Source organism: Chiloscyllium punctatum, chromosome 7, assembly GCF_047496795.1.
Source record: "Chiloscyllium punctatum isolate Juve2018m chromosome 7, sChiPun1.3, whole genome shotgun sequence".
NCBI classification, from domain to species: Eukaryota; Metazoa; Chordata; class Chondrichthyes; order Orectolobiformes; family Hemiscylliidae; genus Chiloscyllium; species Chiloscyllium punctatum.
In genome coordinates this window covers 5,095,703-5,108,167 of record NC_092745.1, presented here as the reverse complement: position 1 = coordinate 5,108,167, position 12,465 = coordinate 5,095,703, and positions in this window count along the sequence as shown.

Genomic DNA, 12,465 nt, shown 5'->3' with positions numbered 1-12,465 from the left:
CAAAAAGAGGAGACAAGAATTGCACGCAATATGCCAAAACTGGCTTATCCAATGTCCTGTATTGCCACAATATGACCTCCCAACTCCTCTACTCAATGCACTGATCAGTAAACACAACCATACCAAACACCTTCTTCACTATCCTATCAACCCACAATCCTCCTTTCAAGGAACAATGAACCTGCACTCCAAGGTCTCTTTGTTCAGAAACACTCCCTGGGACCTTAACATTAAGTGTATCAGTCCTGCGAAGAGTTGCTTTTCCAAAATGTAGCACCTCCCGTTTATCTAAATGAAGCTCCATCTGCCACTCCTCAGCCCATTGGCCCATCAGTTCACCATCCCATTGTAATGTGAAGTAACATTCTTCGCTGTCCACTACACCTCCAATTTTGGTGTCATCTGCAAACTTACTAACTATACCTGCTATGTTCACATTTAAATCATTTATATCATTAATGGAAAGTAATGGACGCAGCACCGATCCTTGTGGCACTCCACTGGTCACAGGTCTCCAGGCTGAAAAAACCACCCTCCACAACCACCCTCTGTCTTCTACCTTCGTGCCTGTTCTGTATCCAAATGGCTGGTTCTCCCTGTATTCCGTGAGATCTATCCTTGCTCTCCAATCTCCCATGTGGAAACATTTCGAACACCTTACTGAAGTCCAGATCACTTCCATCCCCCGCGCTGCCCTCATCAATCCTTTTGCTACTTCTTCAAATAACTCAATATCTTGAGACATGATTTCCCCACGCACAAAGCAATGCTGACTATCCCCAATTAGACATTGCCTTTCTAAATGTATGTAATTCTTGTCCCTCATTTATCCGTCTCTCAACGTGCCCACGACTGATGTCAGGCGAACCAGTCTCTCATTCCCTGGCTTGTCCTTACCACCCGTCTTAAACAGTGGCACGACGTTAGCCCAACCTCCAGTCTTGTGGCACCTCACCTGTGTCTATCGATGATACAAATATTTCACCACGGGGTACAGCAATCACTTCTCTAGCTTCCCACAGAGATTGAGAGTACACCTGATAAGGTCCTGGGGATTTATCCACCTTTAACCATTTCAAGACATCCAGCACCTCCTCCACTGTAATGTGGACATTTTGCAAGATGACATCATCTACTCCCCAATGCTATTCCCCAAACCATCATTCTATTCTATATCTTCCATGTCCTTCTTTACAGGAAATGCTTGTTCAGTATCTCCCTCATCTCCTGCAGCTCCACGTGCAGGCTGTCTTGATCTTTGTGGGCCCTATACTCTCCCCAGTGACCCTTTTGTCCTTTATGGATTTGTAACAACATTTTGGAATCTCCTTAAACTCATTTACCAAAGCAATCTCATGTCACCTTTTTGCCCTCCTGATAACCTCCCCCTCCCTGACGAATCCTAACACAACACTGCACTCACCCCCTCCCTGACTGATCCCGACACAACAATGCAATCTCGCCCTCCCTACCTGATCCCTGTCCAACACTGCATTCACCCTCCCTGACTAATCTCTACCCAACACTGTAATCTCCCCTCCCTCACTGATCCCTCCACAACACTGCAACCTCCCCCTCCCTGATTGATACATACCCAATACTGCAACCTACCCCCTGACTAATCCCTACACAACACTGTAATCTCCCACTCCCTGACTGATCTCTACCCAACACTGCAACCTCCCCCTCCCTCACTGATACGTACGCAACATTGCACTCACCCCCTCCCTGATTGATGCCTAACCAACACTGCAATTTCCCACGCCCAGACTGATCCCTACCCAACACTGCAACCTCCCCCTCCCTGAATCATCCCTACCCAACACTGCAACGTCCCCCTCCCTGACTAATCCATACCCAACACTCTAATCCCCCCCTCCCCGACTGATCACTAACGAACACTTTAATCTCCCCCTCCCTGACTGATCCCTGCACAACATTGTAACCTCTACCCTCCCTGATTAATGCCGACACAACACTGCATCCTACCCCTCTTTGACTAATCCCTACCCAACAGTGTAATCTTCCCCTCCCTGACTGATCCCTACCCAACACTGCAATCTCCCCCTCCCTGAATGATCTGTACCCAACACTGCAACCTCCCCCTCCCTGAATAATCCCTACCCATCACTGCAATCACCCCCTCCCTGACTAATCCCTACCCAACACTGTATTCTCCCCCTCCCTGACTGATCACTACCGAACACTTTAATCTCCCCCTCCCAGACTGATCCCTACACAACACTGCAAACTCCCCTCCCTGACTAATAACTACCCAACACTTATTTATACCCTCCCTGACTAACCCCGACACAACACTGAATACTATGCCTCCCTGAATAATCCCGACACAACAGTATAATCTCCCCCCTTCCTGACTGATCCCTACCCAACACTGCAATCACACCCTCCCTGACTGATCCCTACCCAACACTACAATCTCCACTCCCTGACTGATCCGTACTCAACACAGCAACCTCCGCTTCCCTCACTGATTCCTACGCAACAGTGCACTCACCCCACCCTGACTGATGCCTACCCAACACTGCAATCTCTACTGCCGACTGATCCCTACACAATACTGCAAACTCGCCCTCCCTGACAAATCCCTACCCAACAATGCACTCACCAGGTCCCTAACTGATCTCTACCCAACACGGCACTCACCCCCTCCCTGACTGAACACAACAGAAGACTGCAAACTCCCCCACCCTGACAAATCCCGACCCTAACACTGTAATCTCCCCAACCCTGACTGATCCCTAAACGACACTGCACTCACCCCCTCCGTGACTGATCACTACACAACACTGCAATCTCCCCCACCCTGACTGATCCCTACCCAACACTGCACTCACCCCCCTCCCTGACTGATCCATACCCAAAACTGCAACATCCCGCTCCCTGACAGATCCCTACACAAGCCTGCAAGCTCCCTCTCCCTCACTGATACCTACGCAACATTGCACTCACCCCCTCATTGACTGATGCCTACCCAATACTTCAATCTCCTCCTACCTGAGTGATCCCTACTCAACACTGTAAATTACCCCTCCCTGACTGATCCCTACCCAACACTGCAATCACCCCCTCCCTGACTGATCCCTACCCAACACTGTAATCTCCCATTCCCTGACTGATCCCTACACAACACTTCAACCTCCCCCTCCCTGAGTAATCCCTACCCAACACTGTAATCTCTCCCTCCCACACTGATACCTACGCAACACTGCAACCTGCCCTCCCTGACTAACCCCTAACCAACACTGTAATCTCACCCTTCCTGACTGATCCCTACCCAACACTGCAAGATTAACCTCCCTGATTGATCCCTACCCAACACTGCAACCTACCCTCCCTCACTGATACCTACCCAACACTGCAATCTACCCCTCCCTGACTGATCTCTACCCAACACTGCAATCTCCCCCTCCCTGACTGATCCCTATGTAACACTGCAACCTCCCCCTCCCTGGCATATCCTTACCAAACACTGTCATCTCCCCCTCCCTGACTGATTCCTACACAACACTGCAATCTCCCCTCTCCATGATTGATCCCTACCCAACACTTCAACCTCCCCTCCATGACTTCTCCCTACCTAACACTGTAATCTCCCCCTCCCTGACTGATCCCTACACAACACTGCAACCGTCCCCTCCCTGACTACTCGCTACCCAGCACTGTAATGTCTACCCTCCGTGACAAATCCCTAACCGACACTGCCAACTCCCCCCCGTGACTGATCCCTACCCAACACTTCAATCTCCCTTCCCTGACTGATCCCTCCCCAACACTGCACTCATACCCCTCCCTGACTGATCCCTACCCTACACTGCAACCTCCCCCTCCCTCACTAATACATACGCAAAATTGCATTCACCCCGTCCTGACTGATGCCTACCCAACCCTGCAATCTCCCCTTCCCTGACTGATCCATACCCAATACTGCACTCACCCCCTCCCTGACTGATCCATACCCAACACTGCAATTACCCCTCCCTGACTGATCCAAACCCAACACTGCAATCATCCCCTCCCTGACTGATCCATACCCAACCCTGCAATCTCCCCCTCCCTGACTGATCCCTACCTAACACAGCACTCACCCCACCCTGACTGATCCATACCCAACACTGACATCTCGCCCTCCTGGACTAATCCCTACCCAACACTGGTAGATTGCTGCGTTGGGTGGGGATTAGTCAGGGAGGGGGAGGTTGCCGTGTTGGGTAGGGATCAGTCAGGGAGCGGGTGTGTGCAATTTTGCGTAGGTATCAGTGAGGGAGGTGGAGGTTGCAGTGTTGGGTAGGGATCAGTCAGGGAGGGGGAGATTGCAGTGTTGGGTAGGGATCAGTCAGGGATGGGAGATTGCAGTGTTGGGTAGGGATCAGCCAGGGAGGGGGAGATTGCAGTGTTGGGTAGGGATCAGTCAGGGAGGGGCATTAGTGCATTGTTGTGGAGGGTTCGGTCAGGGAGAGGAGATTGAAGTGTTGGGTAGGAATCAGACAGGGAAGTGGAGATTGCAGTGTTGGGGAGGGATCAGTCAGGGAGGGGGGTGAGTGCAGTGTTGGGGAGGTATCAGTAAGGGAGGGTGTGAGTGCAAAGTTGCAGAGATATCAGTCAGGGATGGAGGAATTACAGTGTTGTGTCGAGATCAGTCAGGGAGGGGGTGGTGGCATTGTTTGGTAGGGATCAGTCAGGGAGGAGATTGCAGTGTTGGGTAGGGATCAGTCAGGGAGGTGGTGAGTGCAATGTTGGTTCGGGATTAGTCAGGGAGCCGGGGAGGTTGCAGTGATGTGTTGCGATCAGTCAGGGAGGGGGAGATCACAGTGTTGTGTTGAGATTAGTCAGGGATGGGGAGTTTGCAGTGTTGGGTAGGCATCAGTCAGGGAGGGTGTGAGTGCAATGTTGCGTAGGTATCAGTCAGGGAGGGAGAAACTACAGTGTTGTGTAGAGATCAGTCATGGAGGGGGAGGTGGCATTGATGTGTAGGAATCAGTCAGGTAGGGGGAGATTAAAGTGTTCCGTAGTGATCAGTCAGGGAGGGGGAGATTAAAGTGTTCCGTAATGATCAGTCAGGGAGGGGGAGATTACAGTGTTGGGTAGGGATTAGTCAGGGAGGGGGAGATTGCTGTGCTGGTTAGGGATTAGTCAGAGAGGGGAAGATTACAGTGTTGGGTAGGCATCAGTCATCGGGGGGTGAGTGCAATGTTGCGTAGGTATCAGTGAGGGAGGGGGAGTTTGCATTGTTGTGTCGGGATCGCTCAGGGAGGGTGAGAGTACAGTGTTGTGTAGTGATTAGTCAGGGCGGAGGTTGCAGTGTTGGGGAGGGATCAGTCTCGGAGGGGGAGATTACAGTGTTGGCTAGGGGTTAGTTAGTGAGGTTGAGGTTGCAGTGTTGTGTAGGTATCAGTGAGGGAGGGGTAGATTACAGTGTTGGGTAGGGATTAGACAGGGAGGGGGAGGTTGCAGTGTTGTGTAGGGATCAGTGAGAGAGGGGTAGATTACAGTGTTGGGTAGGGGTAGTCAGGGAGGGGGAGATTACAGTGTTGGGTAGGGATTAAACAGGGAGGGGGAGGTTGCAGTGTTGTGTAGGGATCAGTGAGAGAGGGGTAGATTACAGTGTTGGATAGGGATTAGACAGGGAGGGGAGGTTGCAGTGCTGTGCAGGGATCAGTCAGGGAGGGGGAGATTAAGGTGTTGGGTAGGGATCAGTCAGGGAGGGGGAGTTTGCAGTGTTGGGCAGGGATAAGTCATGGAGGAGGAGGTTGCAATGTTGGGTATGCATCAGTCAGGGAGGGGTGAGTGCAATGTTGCATAGGTATCAGTGAGGGATGGGGAGATTGCAATGTTGGGTAGGGATCAGTCAGGGAGGGGTGAGTGAGTGTTGGGTAGGGATCAGTCAGGGAGGGGAGATTGCAGTGTTGGGTAGGGATCAGTCAGGGAGGGGGTGAGTGCAGTGTTGGGTAGGGCTCAGTCAGGGAGGGGAGATTGCAGTGTTGGGTAGGGATCTGTCGGGGGGGAGATTGCAGTGTTGGTGAGGGATCAGTCAAGGAGGGGGTGAATGCAGGTTTGGGAAGGTATCAATCGGATTTGTAGATTGCAGTTTTGGTTCAACACTGTAATCTTTCCCTCCCTGACTGATACCTATGCAACATTGCACTCACCCACTCCCTGACTGATGCCTACCCAAGACTGCAAACTCCCCCTCACTGACTAATCCCTACCCAACACTGCACTCACCCCCTCCCTGACTAATCACTACCCAACACTGTAATCTCCCCCTCCCTGACTGATCCCGACACAACACTGCACTCACACCCTGACTGACCAATCCCGACACAACAGTGCACTCAACCCCTCCCGGACTGATCCAGACACATCGCTGCACTCACCCCATTCCCTGACTGATCCCTACCCAACACTGCAATCTACCCCTCCCTGCTAGATCCCTACCCAACACTGCAATCTCCCCCTTCACTGCCAGATCCCTACCCAACACTGCACTCACCCCGTCCCTGTAAGATACCTACTCAACACTGCATTCACCCCCTCCCTGACTGATCATTACCCTACATAGCGATCTCCCCCTCTCTGACTAATACCTACCCAACACTGCACTCACCCCCTCCCTGACTGATCCCCACCCAACACTGCAATCTCCCCCTCCCTGACTGATCGCTACACATCACTGCAACCTCCCCCGCTCCCTGACTCATCCCTACCCAACACTGTAATCTCCCCCTCCCTGACAGATCTCCACACAACACTCTAATTTCTCCCTCACTGACTGATACCTACGCAACATTGCACTCACCCCCTCCCTGACTGATCCTGAACCAACACTGCAACCTCTCCCTCCCTGACTTATCCCGACCCAACACTGCACTCACCCCCTCCCTGAGTGATCCCGACACAACACTGCCATCTCCCCTCCCTGACTGATGCCAACCCAACACTGCACTCACCCACTCCCTGACTGATCCCCACATAACACTGCATCCTCCCCCTCCCTGACTCATCCCAACCCAACACTGTAATCTTTCCCTACCTGACTGATACTTACGCAACATTGCACTCACACACTCCCTGATTAATGTGTACCGAACACGGCAATCTCCCCCCTCCATCACTGATACCTATGCAACATTGCACTCACACACTCCCTGACTGATCCCTACCAAACAATGCCACCTCCCCATCCCTGACTGATCCCGACACAACACTGCAATCTCCCCCTCCCTGACAAATCCATATCCAACACTACAATCACCCCCTCACTGACTGATCCCTCCCCAACACTGCAGTCTCCCCTCCCTGACTGATCACTACCCAACACTGCAATCTCCCCCTCCCTGACTAATCCCTACCCAACACTGCAATCTTCCCCTCCCTGACTGATCCCTACCAAACAATGCCACGTCCCCCTCCCTGACTGCTCTCTACACAACACTGTAATTTCTCCCTCCCTGACTGATACCTGCCAAACAATGCACTCACCCCCTCCCCGACTGATCCCTACCCAACACTGCTATCACCCCTTCCCTGACTGATTCCTACCCAACACTGATCTCGCCCCTCCCCGACTGATCATTCCCCAACAATGCACTCATACCCCTCCCTGAGTGATCCCTACGCAATATGGTAATCTCCCCCTCCCTGACTGATCCCGACCCAACACTGCAATCTCCCATCTTTGACTGATCCCTAACCAACACTGCAATCTCCCCTCCCTGACTGATCCCTCCCCAACACTGCACTCATACACCTCCCTGTCTGATCCCTACCCAACACTGCAATCTCCCCCTCCATGACTGATCCCGACCCAACACTGCAATCTCCCCCATCACTGATTCCTACGCAACATTGCACTCACCTCCTCCCTGACTGATCCCTACCAAACAATGCCACCTCCCCATCCCTGACTGATCCCGACACAACACTGCAATCTCCCCCCTGACAAATCCCTATCCAACACTGCAACCACCCCCTCACTGACTGATCCCTCCCCAACACTGCAGTCTCCCCTCCCTGACTGATCACTACCCAACACTGTAATCTCCTCCTCCCTGAGTAATACCTACGCAACATTGCACTCACACCCTCCCAGACTGATCCCGACACAACACTGCAATCACCCCCTTTTTGACTGATCCCTACCCAACACTGCAAACTCCCCTTCCCTGACTTATCCCTACAAAATACTGTAATCTACCCGTCCCTGACTGATCCCTACATAACACCGCAAAATCCCCATCCCTAACTAATCGCTAACCAACACTGTAATCTCCCCCTCCCTGACTGATCTCCACACAACACTGCACTCACCCCCTCCGTGACTGATCCCTACCCAACACGGCACTCACCTCCACCCTGACTAATCTCTACTCAACACAGCAATCTCCCCCTCCCTGACCATTCCCTACCCAACACTGTAATCTCCCTCTCCCTGACTGATCCCTACACTACACTGCACTCAACAACTCCCTGACTGATCCCTACCCAACACTGCAACCTCCCCCTCCCTGACTAATCCCTACCCAACCCTGCACTCACCTCCACCCTGACTAATCCCTACTCAACACTGCAATCTCCCCCTCAATGACTGCAATATTTCCCAACACTGTATTCTCCCCCTCCCCCACTGATCCCAACACAACACTGCACTCACACCATCCCTGACTCAACCCTACAAAACACTGCACTCACCCCCTCCCTGACTGATCCCTACCCAACACTGCAATCTCCCCCTCCCTGACTAATCCCTACCCAACACTGCACTCACACCCTCCCTGATTGACCCCTACACAACTCTGCATTCTTCCCCTCCCTGACTGATCCCTACCCAACACTGCACTCTCCACCTCCCTGACTGATCCCTACCCAATACTGCAATCTCCCCCTCCCTGACTGATCCCTACCAAACACTGCAACCTGCCCCTCCCTCACTGATACCTACCCAACTCTGCACTCACCCCCTCCCTGACTGATGCCAACCCAACACTGTAATCTCCCCCTCGCTGACTGATCCCTACCCAACACTGTAACCTCTCCTCCCTGACAAATCCCTACCCAACACTGTCATCTCCCCCTCCGTGACTGATCCCTCCACACACTGCAACCTCCCCCTCCCTGACTAATCCCTACACAACACGACAATCTCCCCCTCCCTGACTGATCCCTACACAACACAGCAACCTCCATCTCCCTGACTAATCACTACACAACACTGTAATCTCCCCTCCATGACTAATCCCTATCCCACACTGCACTCACCTCTCCCTGATTGAACCCTACCCAACACTGCAACCTCCCCTCCCTGACCGATCCCTACACAACACTGCAACCTCCCCCTACCTGACTAATCCCGACCCAACACTGCAATCTCCCCCTCCATGACTGATCCCTACCCAACACTGTAATCTCCCCCTCCGTGACCGATCCCTACACAACACTGCAACCTCCCCCTCCCTGACTAATCCCTACCCAACATTGCAATCTCCCCCTCTGTGACTGATCCCTACCCAAGGCTGTAACTCCCCCTCCCTGACTAATCCCTACCCAACACTGTAATCTCCCCCTCCCTGACTGATACATACCCAACACTGTAATCTCCCACTTCCTCAGTGATAACTACACAACTCCGCGCACACCACTCCCCCCCCCCCCCCCCCCCGTCCCCCCGGAAGGTTAGATCGCATGGAATACAGGCGGCATTGGCAAACTGGGTACACAATTGACTTGATGGTAGGAAGCAGAGGGTAATTGTCAGAAGTAAGGCCTGTGACTAGTGGCGTACCTCAGCGGTCATAGAATCATAGAATCCCTCCTCTGTGGACACAGGCCATTCGGCCCAACAAGTCTACAGGCCCTCTGACGATTATTCTGCTCAAACGCATTCGCCTATTCTGTTATTCTACATTTACCCCTGACTAACGCAACTTGCTTACACATCCATGAACACTATAGGCAATTGAGCATTGCCAATTTACCTGACCTGCATTTCTTTGGACAGTGGGAGGAAACCGGAGCACCCAGAGGAAACACACGTAGACATGGGGAGAACGTACAAACTCAGTTGGGGTGGCATAGTGGCTCAGTGGTTGGCACTACTGCCTCACAGTGCCAGGGACCCGGGTTCTACCCCAGCCACTGGAGACTGTCTGTGTGGAGTTTGCACATTCTCCCTGCGTCTGCGTGGGTTTCCTCCGGGTGCTCCGGTTGCCTCCCACAATCCAAAAATGTACAGGTCAGGTGAATTGGCCATGCTAAATTATCCATAGTGCTAGGTGCATTCGTCCAGGGTAAATATTGGGCAGGGAGAATGGCTCTGGGTTGGTTACTCTTCGGCAGGTCGGTGTGGACTTATTGGCCAAATGGCCTGTTTCCACACTGTAGAAAATCTAACCCACACAGACCATACTATGAGGTTGGAATTGAACCTAGATCGATGGTGCTGTGAGGCAGCAGTGCTAACCACTGAGCCATTGTGTCTCTGAGCTGGTCAGTGCTAGGCCCATTGCTGTTTGTTATCAAGATCAATGATTTGGATGAAGAAGTTTTAGGCATGATTATTAAGTTTGCAGTTTACACTAAAATAAGTGAGGAAGGTTCTCATCAATTGCAACAGGGCCTTGATCAGCTGGGGAATTGGGCTGAGAAATGGCAAATGTAGTTTAATATAGACAAGGACGAGATCTCGCATTTTGGAAAGTCACATCAAGATAGGGGTTTCACGCTGAATGGTAGGGCCTGAAGGAGTGTAGTGGAACAGAGGGACCTTGGATTCCAGGAACACGGCTTTCTGAACTCAGGGAAACAGGGCAGTGAAGAAGGCTTTTGGCACACTGGGCCCTTCACCAGTCAGGGCATGGAATATCGAAGTTGGGAAGTTCTGTTGTAGTTGTACAGGATGTTGGTGAGGCCGCACTTGGAGTATTGTGTTCAGTTTTGCCCACCTTGCTATACAAAGGATGTTATTAAACTGGAAAGAGTACAGAAGAAACTTACAAGGATGTTTCCAGAACTCAACTGGACAGATATAGAGAGAGGTTGGACAAGCAAGGACATTTTCTTTCGTGTGTAGGAGACTGAGGGGTGTCCTTTTCGAGGTGTATCCTTATAGAGATGTGTAAGATCATGGGAGGCATGGATAGGGTGAATGCACTCTGTCTTTATCCAAGGCTTGAGGAATCAAGGACGAAAGGGCATCAGTTTAGGGTGAAAGGGGAAAGATTAAAAGGCAACCTGAGGGACAATGCTTTTACCCAGAGGGTGGTACACATACGGAATGAACTACCAGTGTAAGTGGTCGAGGAGGATACATTTAAGAACATTTAAAATGCACTTGGACAAATACATGGAGAGGAACGTATTGGAAGGATATGGGCCAAATGCAGGGAAACGGGGTTAGTGTGGATGGACCAGTTTGGGCCAAAGAGACTGTCTCCATGCTGTAGAACTCTATGATTCTATGAATATACCCAGCTGTCCCATCATCCACAAGCGGCCAAAGCAATAGAAAAACGAGCCGGTACAAAGGTGAAACAGTCCTGCAGAATTTGGCAGGAAGCCAGCCTGGCCGTGCAGCGAAGGATTCCTGGTACAGGAGCTGTGGTGAGATGCCCAAAGAGAACTGGGGAGGGAAGCTGGAAAGCTCACTCCAATGACGATACCCTGGAGGACCTCTGGCTGGGATAAGGCAGCTGGGATCTGGTCACCCCAGGGAAACCTACAGGCTGTGATCGAGCTAGGTCTCCTACACAATGAGCAGGACAGAAGGTTACAGGAAAATCTCACGCACATGGGACTACTCCAGTTACAATTGGGAAGAGCCCAATCCAGTTAAAGGAGGGTCTCTGGGGATGGGGAGGCAGCCTCAGGTTACATTGACAATCTGGAAGGACAGTGTAGGAAGCTCCAAGCAGCTGCATGGATCCTGTACACCTGCAACACGGAACAACACACATCAGGCCCTAGTAGGAGGTGTCAGGAGCAAATACAATCCCTAGGGAACTAGGGCTCCTCCCAGTATGGGATAATGTGTGCCTTTGGGGTGCTACCTCCCCAGGGAGATAATGACAGGCCCCACACTGACACATCCACACCCGCTCACAGATGGGGACTCCCACTGCCTGTCTCCCAGGTCACTGCACCTTTTACGCCCAGCCCTGAGCCGCAGCCGAACTCAGATTCCATGAATCATGTGGTTACCCAGTGTAAAGCAGCATATGGTCTCACTCCGTACACAACCGTCATTCTAGGCACCCAGCGCGTGGGCAGCACCAAAAAGATCCTGTCTCTGGCACAGATACTGACTGACAGTCTGTCATACACAGAGTGGACGCTGAGGAGCAAACCAAATGAATCGCCATGTGCCTTAGTACAACAGGCCATTCAGACCTCCCTGAGGGCCAACAGCTAGGGAGGGGCATCCATGATGAGATAAAGGCAGTGATCCTC